Source organism: Triticum urartu, chromosome 3A (genome assembly GCF_056163025.1).
Source record: "Triticum urartu cultivar PI428250 chromosome 3A, HENAU_Tu73, whole genome shotgun sequence".
Taxonomy (NCBI): Eukaryota; Viridiplantae; Streptophyta; class Magnoliopsida; order Poales; family Poaceae; genus Triticum; species Triticum urartu.
The window spans coordinates 545,086,129-545,098,637 of NC_141875.1; positions in this window are offsets into that span (position 1 = coordinate 545,086,129).

A 12,509-nucleotide genomic window follows, 5' to 3' on the forward strand; every position below is an offset into this window, starting at 1 on the left:
ACCCTGGGAGGTACTTCTACGTTATGCTACTTAATGCCATGCTATGCTCGTAGACGTGGATTGGGTTTGTGTGTATCCATGACAGATGCTAGATTATTAACTAAAGGTTTACTTGAGGTGGCTACTTAAACACAAACATCTAGGTGGATTGGTTGCAGGCACCTGGGGATATACCAGTGCTGTCCTTTTTGGTCCGCCACCCAGGCTCAAAGGGACCACAAGATTATTCATGCTGGAAACTTCCGTGTGCAGCCACAAGCCATCATTGGCTCTGGCATAGTTGAGTAAGTTGTGGGAAACCTTTCCATGCTAGGCTAGCAGATGTAGGGGATTGTAGGTGTACCGGCCTATCTATCGGTTAAGGGGACCTCTTCGGAAAGACTGTGTCTCAGTGATCCGTTTCTCAAACACCATGCAGTGGGATAAATACAGCGGAGGAGATCGAGTCTTGTGGGGAAAAGTGCGCAAACCTCTGTAGAGTGTACAAACTAAAAATGATTAGCCGTGTCCCCAGTTATGGACATCTTGAGTGTCTGGTTCTTGGATTATCATGTGGATCTCATCACTCTAAATTAATTTGTTGGGATGTTAATTACTTTTAATTGGAATTGAGATGGGGATTTACCATTCTCAATGTTTTCAACCACCATGATAGTTAAATAAATATATTCCTTTGTTGTAGGGAAAAATTGGCCTTTCGCAAAAACATTATACCCATAGAGCCTCCACCAGCCATATATGCATGTAGTGATAGCATTTACTTGTTCATTGCTCTATTGTGTTATCTTGCGAGCATATTCCATGTGCTAACCCGTTTAGGGCTGCAACATATCATGTTGCAGACTTTTCAGATGAAGAGTAAGGTGCACTAGGTCATTTGTCATGCACTCAGCTATGCTGTTGGAGTTGATGGACTCACTTTATCTACCAAGCCTTCCGCTGTTTTCTTACTTAGATGGCCTTAAGCCATACTTATTGTAATAAGTTCTCTTTTGAGACATTCGATGTAATAAGTGTGTGATTGCTACTCTGTTATAAATCCTTCAAGTATTGTGTGTGTCAGCATTACCGATCCAGGGATGACACTTCTGCACAGAGATTTGACCGTTTGAGGTCGGATCGCTACACATCACTCCTCCCCGACAACCACTCATAAGGAAGGCAATCAAAGAACACCTCATGCTTCAAATTTGTCACACAACGGTTACCATACGTGCATGCTACGGGACTTGCAAACCTCAACACAACTATTTATCAATTGCACAATTACTCAACTAGCACGACTCTAATATCACCATATTTATATCTCAAAACAATTATCAAGTATCAAACTTCTCATAGTATTTAATGCACTCTATATGAAAGTTATTATTATACCCATCTTGGATGCCCATCATATTAGGACTAATTTTATAACCAAAGCAAATTACCATGATATTTAAAAGACTCTAAATATAATATAAGTGAAGCATGAGATATCAATAATTTCTATAAAATAAAACCACCACCATGCTCCAAAAAGATATAAGTGAAGCACTAGAGCAAAATTATCCAGCTTAAAAATATAAGTGAAGCACATAGAGTATTCTAATACATCCTGATTCATGTGTGTCTCTCCCAAAAGGTGTGTACAGCAAGGTTGATTGTGGTAAACTAAAAAGCAAAGACTCAAATAATACAAGACGCTCCAAGCAAAACACATATCATGCGGTGAATAAAAATATAGCCTCAAGTAAAGTTACCGGTAGACGAAGACGAAAGAGGGGATGCCGTCCGAGGCATCCCAAGGCTTAGGATTTTGGTTGTCCTTGAATTTTACCTTGGGGTGCCTGGGGCATCCCCAAGCTTAGGCTCTGGCCACTCCTTGTTCCAAAATCCATCAAATCTTTAGCCAAAAACTTGAAAACTCTACAATACAAAACTTAAGAGAAAATCTCATGAGCTTCGTTAGTATAAGAAAACAGACCACCACTTTAACGTACTATAATGAACTCATTCTTTATTTATATTAGTGTTAAACCTACTGTATTCCAACTTCTCTATGGTTCATACCCCCCAATACGAGCCATAGATACATCAAAATAAGCAAACAACACACGAAAAACAGAATCTGTCAAAACAGAACAGTCTGTAGTAATCTAGAGGGTTCAAATACTTCTGTAACTCCAAAAATTCTGAAAATTAAGAAGAGCTAAATAATTTGTATATTGATCTACTTCAGTTGGAACTGGTATTTTATCGGTCTATGGTAAAAAATGAAAATTATTTTCGTGAGCGCATACTTTTTATTTTTTCAGCAAGATCAAACAACAATCACCCAAGAAGATCCTAAAGGCTTTACTTGGCACAAACACTAATTAATACATAAAAACACAATCATAACAGAGGCTAGAGAAATTATTTATAACTAAATAGTAATAAAAAGTAAAGAACAAAAATAAAATTGGGTTGCCTCCCAACAAGCGCTATCGTTTAACGCCCCTAACTAGGCATTGACAATTTCGATGATGCTTGCATGAAAGACAAGAATTGAAGAACAAAGAGAGCATTATATAGAATGTGAAAAACACATCTAAGTCTAACATACTTTCTATGCATAGGCATCTTATAGGCAAACAAATTATCATAGCAAGCAAAAACTAGCATATGCAAGGAAGGAAAAAGAAACAATAGCAATCTCAACATAACGAGAGGTAATTTAGTGACACGAAAATTTCTACAACCATATTTTCCTCTCTCATAATAATTACATGTAGGATCAAAATCAAATTCAACAATATAGCTATCACATAAAATTTTCTCTTCATGATCCACATGCATGCAAAGTTGAAACTCTTCCAAAATAGTGGAATTATCATAAAATAAAGTCATGACCTCTCCATACCCACTTTTATCAAAAACTTCATAACATTGAACATTATCCAAATATGTGGGATCTAAAGTTGACACTCTTCCAAACCACTTTCATTATTATTGCAAACATTATTATCAATCTCATATTCATCATGGGTCTTAAATAAACTTTTAAGATTATACGAAGAATCACCCCAATCATGATCATTGCAACAAGTAGTAGACATAGCAAAATTAGCATCCCCAAGATTAGGGTTTTGCATATTATTAGCACAATTGATATTAATAGAATTTATAATAATATCTTTGCAATCATGCTTTTTATTCAAAGATCTATCGTGAATCACTTTATAAAGCACTTCGTCACAATTTTCAGATTCACGGATTTCAATCAAAACTCCATAAAGATAATCTAGTGCACTCAACTCACTAGCAATTGGTTCATCATAATTGGATCCTTTAAAAAGATTAGCAAGTGGATGGGGATCCATAAACTTTTAGTAAGTGAAGATGCAAGCAAAAAGAAGGCACATGGTAACACAAGATCGAATGGAAGAGGGGTGAAGCAAAGGAAAAGATTTTCAAAAATCATTTTAGAAGTAGGGGAGAGGAAAACGAGAGGCGAATGGCAAATAATGTAATGCGAGGGAGAAGAGTTTATGATGGATACTTGGTATGTCTTTACTTGGCGTAGATCTCCTCGGCAATGGCACCAGAAAACCTTCTTGCTACCTCTTGAGCATGCGTTGGTTTTCCCTTGAAGAGGAAAGGGTGATGCAGCAAACTAGCATAAGTATTTCCCTCAGTTTTTGAGAACCAAGGAACCAATCCAGTAGGAGATAACAGGCAAGTCACCTGGTACCTGCACAAACAATCAAGAACCTTGCAACCAACGCAATAAAGGGGTTGTCAATCCCTTCACGGTCACTTGCAAAAGTGAGATCTGATAAAGATAATAAGATAAATATTTTTGGTATTTTTGTTGTATAGATTGGAAAGTAAATATTGCAAAAATAGTAAACGAGATGCGATGTAAATAAAAAGAGATGCAATATAATAAGAAAGAGACCCGGGGGCCATAGGTTTCACTAGTGGCTTCTCTCATGATATCATGTATTACAGTGGGTGAACAAATTACTGTCGAGCAATTGATAGAAGAGCGCATAGTTATGAGAATATCTAGGCAATGATTATGAATATAGGCATCACGTCCGTGTTAAGTAGACCGAAATGATTCCGCATCTACTACTATTACTCCACACATCGACCTCTATCCAGCATGCATCAAGAGTATTAAGTTCATAAGAACAAAGTAACGCTTTAAGCAAGATGACATGATTTAGAGGGATAAAGTCAAGCAATATGATATAAACCCCATCTTTTTATCCTCGATGGCAACAATACAATACGTGCCTTGCTGCCCCTACTGTCACTGGGAAAGGACACCGCAAGATTGAACCCAAAGCTAAGCACTTCTCCCATTGCAAGAGAGATCAATCTAGTAGGCCAAACTAAATCGATAATTCGAAGATACTTGCAAAGATATCAAATCATGCATATAAGAATTCAGAGAAGAACCAAATATTATTCATAGATAAACTTGATCATAAATCCACAATTCATCGGATCTCGGCAAACACACCGCAAAAAGTATTACATCGAATAGATCTCCAAGAACATCGAGGAGAACATTGTATTGAGAACCAAAGAGAGAGAAGAAGCCATCTAGCTAATAACTATGGACCCGAAGGTCTGTGGTAAACTACTCACACATCATCGGAGAGGCTATGGTGTTGATGTATAAGCCCTCCGTGATCGATTCCCCCTTCGGCAGATCGCCGGAAAAGTCCCTAGATGGGACCTCATGGGTACGGAAGGTTGCGGCGGTGGAGAAGTGGTTTCGTGGCTCCCCCTGATATTTTTAGGGTATAAGAGTATATATAGGCGAAAGAAGTACGTTAGTGGAGCTCCGTGGGGCCCACGAGGGTGGGGGCGCGCCTACCCCCCTAGGTGCGCCCTCCTATCTCGTGGATGCCTCACGAAGTTCCAGACTTCCACTCCAAGTCTCTTGGTTTGCGTCTGTTCCAAGAAAGATCCTCGCGAAGGTTTCATTCTGTTTGGATTCTGTTTGATATTCCTTTTCTGCGAAACACTAAAATAGGCAAAAAAATAGAAACTGTCACCGGGCCTCCGGTTAATAGGTTAGTCCCAAAAATAATATAAAAGAGCATATTAAAACCCATTAAACATCCAAAACAGATAATATAATAGCATGGAACAATCAAAAATTATAGATACATTGGAGACGTATCACAGACCCTAATGTCTATAGGGACTTGGAGCATTGTGGTTGGACCACGAAGGAAGAAGAAGACTATGATCCTAGGGGAAAGGAGGAGACGACCTCAGATGAAGACGAAGTCCCATTACCTCAACCTGGGGACATGCATGTGGAGTTCAAAAATTCAAGCCTCCCTAATAGACAAAGAAACCTAAGATTGAGTTTATCCATTTTCACCTCTTGCAGGAGAACAAACAAGAACTATGCAAAAAGATATTAAGCCTTGAGCAGGATACCGATGACCTAAGGGAGAAAAACTTATCCTCAAGCACAAATTAAGGAAGAAGCCTACGTCATCAACAACTCCATCATCACCACCTCCGAAGAAAGAGACATAAACACGTGGGTATGGGACTGCCCTTGGCAACTACCAAGCTTGGGGGAGGTGCCCCGGTATCGTATCACCATCACACTTCTATCTTTACCGTTTTTCTTAGTTCGATCCTTTTGGTTATATCTTGATCTAGTAGAATAAAATTTAGTATGATCTAGCTTTGAGTTTTCGTGTTGATCCTTATCTATATAATCGAGTCCGTGAGCTATATATAATAAAGATTAGTCTTGAGTCGAGGGCTTGGTTATCTTGCTATGATCTTGAGCGGATAAAAGAAAAAAGAAAGAATAAAAATAAATAAAGAGATCAGATTGATCTTTTGGAGAGTAATGACTTCACATATAAGGAGTATGATGAATAAAAGTTGTTGAGAGTTGACAAACATAGTTTTGGTCATCATTACAATTAATAGGAAGTAATAAATAAAGAGAGGTTTTCACATATAGATATACTATCCTGGACATCTTTTATGATTGTGAGCACTCATTAAAAGATGACATGCTAAAAAGTTTATGTTGGACAAGGAAGACAACGTAATGGGTTATGTTTTCTTATATCCGAAATAAATTATAGTCATGGATCATCCAACATGTTGATCTTGCCTTTCCCCCTCATGCTAGCCAAATTCTTTACACCAAGTAGAGATACTACTTGTGCTTCCAAATATCCTTAAACCCAGTTTTGCCATGAGAGTCCACCATATCTACCTATGAATTGAGTAAGATCCTTCAAGTAAGTCGTCATTGTTGCAAGCAAAAAAATTGCTCTCTAAATATGTATGATCTATTAGTGTGGAGAAAACAAGCTTTATACAATCTTGTGATATGGAAGAAATAAAAGCGACTGACTGCATAATAAAGGTCCCTATCACAAGTGGCAATATAAAGTGACATTCTTTTGCATTAAGATTTTGTGCATCCAACAATAAAAGCACATGACAACCTCTGCTTCCCTCTATGAAGGGCGTATCTTTTATTGTCTTATACCTTATACGAGAGTCATGGTGATCTTCACCTTTCCTTTTTACACTATATCCTTTGGCAAGCACTATGTGTTGGAAAGATCTTGATATATATATATATATATATCGAATTGGATGTGGGTTTTCATAAAGCATTATTGTTGACGTTACCCTTGAGGTAAAAGGTTGGGAGGCAAAACTATAAGCCCCTATCTTTCTCTGTGTCTGATTAAAACTTCATACCTATAAGTATTGCGTGAGTGTTAGCAATTGTGAAAGACTAAATGATAGTTGAGTATGTGGACTTGCTGAAAAGCTCTTATATTGACTCTTTCCGATGTTATGATAAATTGCAATTGCTTCAATGACTGGGATTATAGTTTGCTAGTTTTTCAATGGAGTTTCTGATTCATACTTTACATTGTGAATAGATTGTTACTTTAGCATAAGAAATCATATGACAATATATATATGTTGCTATTCTAAGAATGACCATGATGCCCTCATGTCCGTATTTTATTTTATCGACACCTCTATCTCTAAACATGTGGACATATTTTTCGATATCGGCTTCCGCTTGAGGACAAGCGAGGTCTAAACTTGGGGGAGTTGATACGTCCATTTTGCATCATGCTTTTATATCGATATTTATTGCATTATGGGTTGTTGTTACACATTATGTCACAATACTTATGCATTTTCTCTCTTATTTTACAAGGTTTACATGAAGAGGGAGAATGCCGGTAGCTGGAATCCTGGGCTGGAAAAGGAGCAAATATTAGAGACCTATTCTGCACAACTCCAAAAGTCCTGAAACTCCGTGAAAGTTAGTTTTGGAATATATTAAAAATATTGGACGAAGAAACCACCAGAGGGGGCCACCCATTGTCCACGAGGGTGGAGGGCGCGCCCTATCCCTTGGGCGCGCCCCCTGCCTCGTGGGCCACCTGGAAGCCCCCCGATGCCCATCTTCTGGTATAAGTGTTGGGGAACGCAGTAATTTCAAAAAAATACCTACGCACACGCAAGATCATGGTGATGCATAGCAACGATAGGGGAGAGTGTTGTCTACGTACCCTCATAGACCGTAAGCGGAAGCGTTATGACAACGCGGTTGATGTAGTCTTACATCTTCACGATCGACCGATCCTAGTGCTGAAAGTACGACACCTCCGCGATCTGCACACGTTCGGCTCGGTGACGTCCCATGAACTCACGATCCAGCAGAGTGTCGAGGGATAGCTTCGTCAGCACGAAGGCATGATGACGGTGATGATGATGCTACCGGAACAGGGCTTCGCCTAAGCACCACTACGATATGACCGAGGTGGATTATGGTGGATGGGGGCACCGCACACGACTAAGAGATCAGTGATCAACTTGTGTGTCTATGGGGTGCCCCTCCCCGTATATAAAGGAGTGGAGGAGGGGAGGGCCGGCCCTCTCTATGGCGCGTCCTAGGAGTAGGATTCCCTCCTTTTCCTAGTAGGAGTAGGAGAGAAGGAAGGAGGGGGGGGACGGGCCCCCAACCAATTTAGATTGGGCTAGGGGGCGTGCCCTCCACCTTTCCCTTCCTCTCCTCTTTTCCCCTAAGGCCCAATAAGGCCGATATACTCCCCGGGGGGTTCCGGTAACCTCCCGGTACTCCGGTAAATGCCCAAACTCATCCGGAAACATTCTGATGTCCAAACACAGGCTTCCAATGTATCGATCTTTATGTCTCGACCATTCCGAGACTCCTCGTCAGGTCCGTGATCATATCCAGGACTGGGAACTACCTTCGGTACATCAAAACACATAAACTTATAATACCGATCGTGACCGAACGTTAAGCGTGCGGACCCTACGGGTTCGAGAACTATGCAGACATGACCGAGACTCATCTCCGGTCAATAACCAATAGCGGAACCTGGATGCTCATATTGGTTCCTACATATTCTACGAGGATCTTTATCGGTCAAACCGCATAACAACATACGTTGTTCCCTTTGTCATCGGTATGTTACTTGCCCGAGATTCGATCGTCGGTATCATCATACCTAGTTCAATCTCATTACCGGGAATTCTCTTTACTTGTTCCTTAATACTTCATCCCACAACAACCTCATTAGTCACATTGCTTGCAAGGCTTATAGTGATGAGCATTACCGAGAGGGCCCAGAGATACCTCTCCGATACACGGAGTGACAAATCCTAATATTGATCTATGCCAACCCAACAAACACCATCGGAGACACCTGTAGAGCATCTTTATAATCACCCAGTTACGTTCTGACGTTTGATAGCACACTAAGTGTTCCTCCGATATTCAGGAGTTGCATAATCTCATAGTCATAGGAACATTTATAAGTCATGAAGAAAGCAATAGCAATAAACTAAACTATCATTATGCTAAGCTAACATATGGGTCTTGTCCATCACATCATTCTCTAATGATGTGATCCCGTTCATCAAATGAAAACACATGTCCATGGCTAGGAAACTTAACCATCTTTGATTAACGAGCTAGTCAAGTAGAGGCATACTAGGGACACTCTGTTTGTCTATGTATTCACACATGTACTAAGTTTCCGGTTAATACAATTCTAGCATGAATCATAAACATTTATCATGATATAAGGAAATATAAATAACAACTTTATTATTGCCTCTAGGGCATATTTCCTTCAGTCTCCCACTTGCACTAGAGTCAATAATCTAGTTCACATCGTCATGTGATTTAACACCCATAGTTCACATCTTTATGTGATTAGTTCACATCTCCATGTTACTAAACCCAAAGGGTTTACTAGATTCAATAGTCTAGTTCACATCGCTGTGTGATTAACACCCAAAGAGTGATCATGTTTTGCTTGTGAGAGAAATTTAGTCAACAGGTCTGCCGTATGTATTTTGCAAATTTTCTATGTCTACAATGCTTTGCACAGAGCTACTCTAGCTAATTTATCCCACTTTCAATATGTATCTAGATCGGTACTTAGAGTCATCCAGATCGGTGTCAAGGCTTGCATCGACGTAACTCTTTACGACGAACTCTTTGTCACCTCCATAACCGAGAAACATTTCCTTATTCCACTAAGGATATTTTTGGCCGTTGTCCAGTGATCCACTCCTGGATCTGAAGGAAATATGCCCTAGAGGAAATAATAAAGTTGTTATTTATATTTCCTTATATCATGATAAATGTTTATTATTCATGCTAGAATTGTATTAACCGGAAACTTAGTACATGTGTGAATATATAGACAAACAGAGTGTCACTAGTTTGCCTCTACTTGACTAGCTCGTTGAATCAATGATGGTTATGTTTCCTAACCATAGACATGAGTTGTCATTTGATTAACGGGATCACATCATTAGAGAATGATGTGATTGACTTGACCCATCCGTTAGCTTAGCACGATGATCGTTTAGTTTGTTGCTATTGCTTTCTTCATGACTTATACATGTTCCTATGACTATGAGATTATGCAACTCCCGAGTATCGAAGGAACACTTTGTGTGCTACCAAACATCACAACGTAACTGGGTGATTATAAAGGTGCTCTACAGGTGTCTCCGATGGTGCTTGTTAAGTTGGCATAGATCGAGATTATGATTTATCACTCCGATTGTCGGAGAGGTATCTCTGGGCCCTCTCGATAATGCACATCAGTATAAGCCTTGCAAGCATTGTGACTAACGAGTTAGTTGCGGGATGATGTATTACGGAACGAGTAAAGAGACTTGCCGGCAACGAGATTGAACTAGGTATTGTGATACCGACGATCGAGTCTTGGGCAAGTAACATACCGATGACAAAGGGAACAACGTATGTTGTTATGCGGTTTGACCAATAAAGATCTTTGTAGAATATGTAGGAACCAATATGAGCATCTAGGTTCCGCTATTGGTTATTGACCAGAGACGAGTCTCGGTCATGTCTACATAGTTCTCGAACCCGTAGGGTCCGCACGCTTAAAGTTCGGTGACGATCAGTATTATAAGTTTATGTGTTTTGATGTACCGAAGGTAGTTCAGTGTCCCGGATGTGATCACGCACATGATGACGAGTCTCAAAATGGTCGAGACGTAAAGATTGATATATTGGACGGTTATATTCGGACACCGGAAGTGTTCCGGATGATTTCGGAGAAAACCTAAGTGCCGGAGGGCTTACCGGAAGCCCCCAGGGAAGTATTGGGCCTTAGTGGCCCTGAGGGGAGAGAGAGGGCTGCAGCCCAGGAGGTGGCGCGCCCCCTCCCATGGGGAGTCCGAATTGGACTAGGGGAGGGGGCGCGGCCCCTCTTTCCCTCTCCCTCTCTTTCCTTCCCCCTTCCCTCTTCCTAGTTGGACTAGGAAAGGATGAATCCTCTTCCTAGTAGGAAGAGGATTCCTCCTCTCCTTGGGGCGCACCAAGGCTGGCTGGCCTCCCCCTTTGCTCCTTTATATACGGGGGCAGGGGCACCCAAAGACACACAAGTTGATTGTTCCAAGCCGTGTGTGGTGCCCCCCTCCACCATAGTCTACCTCGATCATATCGTAGTGGTGCCTGCGTCGGTAGCAACATCATCACCGTCATCACGCCGTCATGCTGACGGAACTCTCCCGTGAAGCTCTGCTGGATCGGAGTTCATGGGACGTCATCGAGCTGAACGTGTGCTGAACTCCGAGGTGCCGTGCGCTCGGTACTTGGATCGGTCGGATCGTGAAGACATACGACTACATCAACCGCTTTCTCATAACGCTTCCGCTTACGGTCTATGAAGGTACGTGGATGGTACTCTATGCTTGAGTGCTTATGTATGCTATTGTTTGTTTGCGCTAGAATTCCCAGAGTGCACAGCGTGCTACTACGAGTCACTAGGTTTTGCAGATCATCAGCAAGGCAAGTAACACTTTGATCATATCCCTTTTACCCAGTATTTATGCATTAGTTTCAACCCTCAAACATTGCATGAGTAGGATCTCTTAACTTGTGGGTTTGGGAAGTAAATGATGAGGTAGAACCTATTACCCTTTTTATTATCAAACCCTGGGAGTTACTTCTACGTTATGCTACTTATTGCCATGCTATGCTCGTAGATGTGGATTGGGTTTGAGTGTATCCATCACAAATGTGAGATTATTAATTAATGGTTTACTTAAGGTGGCTACTTAAACACACATCTGGGTGGATTGGTTGCGGGCACCTGGGAATATACCAGTGCTGTCCTTTTTGATTCCCCACCCAGGCTCAAAGGGATCAAATGATTATTCATGCTATAAATTTCCGTGTGCAGCCAAAAGCCATTATGGGCTCTAGCATAGTTGAGTAAGTTGTGGGAAACCTTTCCATGATGGGCTAGCAGATGTAGGGGATTGTAGGTGTACCGGCCTATCTATCGGTTAAGGGGACCTCTTCGGAAAGACTGTGTCTCGGTCATCCGTTTCTCAAACACCATGCAGTGCGAGAAATACAATGGAGGAGATTGAGTCTTGTGGGGAAAAGTGCACAAACCTCTGCAGAGTGTACAAACTAATCATGATTAGCCGTGTCCCTTGTTATGGACATCTTGAGTATCTGGTTCTTGGATTATCATGTGGATCTCATCACTCTAAATTAATTTGTTTGGATGTTAATTACTTTTAATTGGGATTGAGATGGGGATTTGCCATTCTCAATGTTTTCAACCACCATGATAGTTAAATAAAATATATTCCTTTGTTGTAGGGAAAAATTGGCTTTTCGCAAAAACATTATACCCATAGAGCCTCCACCGGCCATATATGCATGTAGTGATAGCATTTACTTGTTCATTGCTCTACTATGTTATCTTGCCAGCATATTCCATGTGTTGACCCGTTTCGGGCTACAACATGTCATGTTGTAGAATTTTCAAATGAAGAGTAAGGTGCACTAGGTCATTTTTCGTGCACTCAGCTATGCCGTTGGAGTTGATGGACTCACTTTATCTACCAAGCCTTCCGTTGTTATCTTACTTAGATGGCCTTAAGCCATACTTATTGTAATAAGTTCTCTTTTGAGACATTTGATTTTA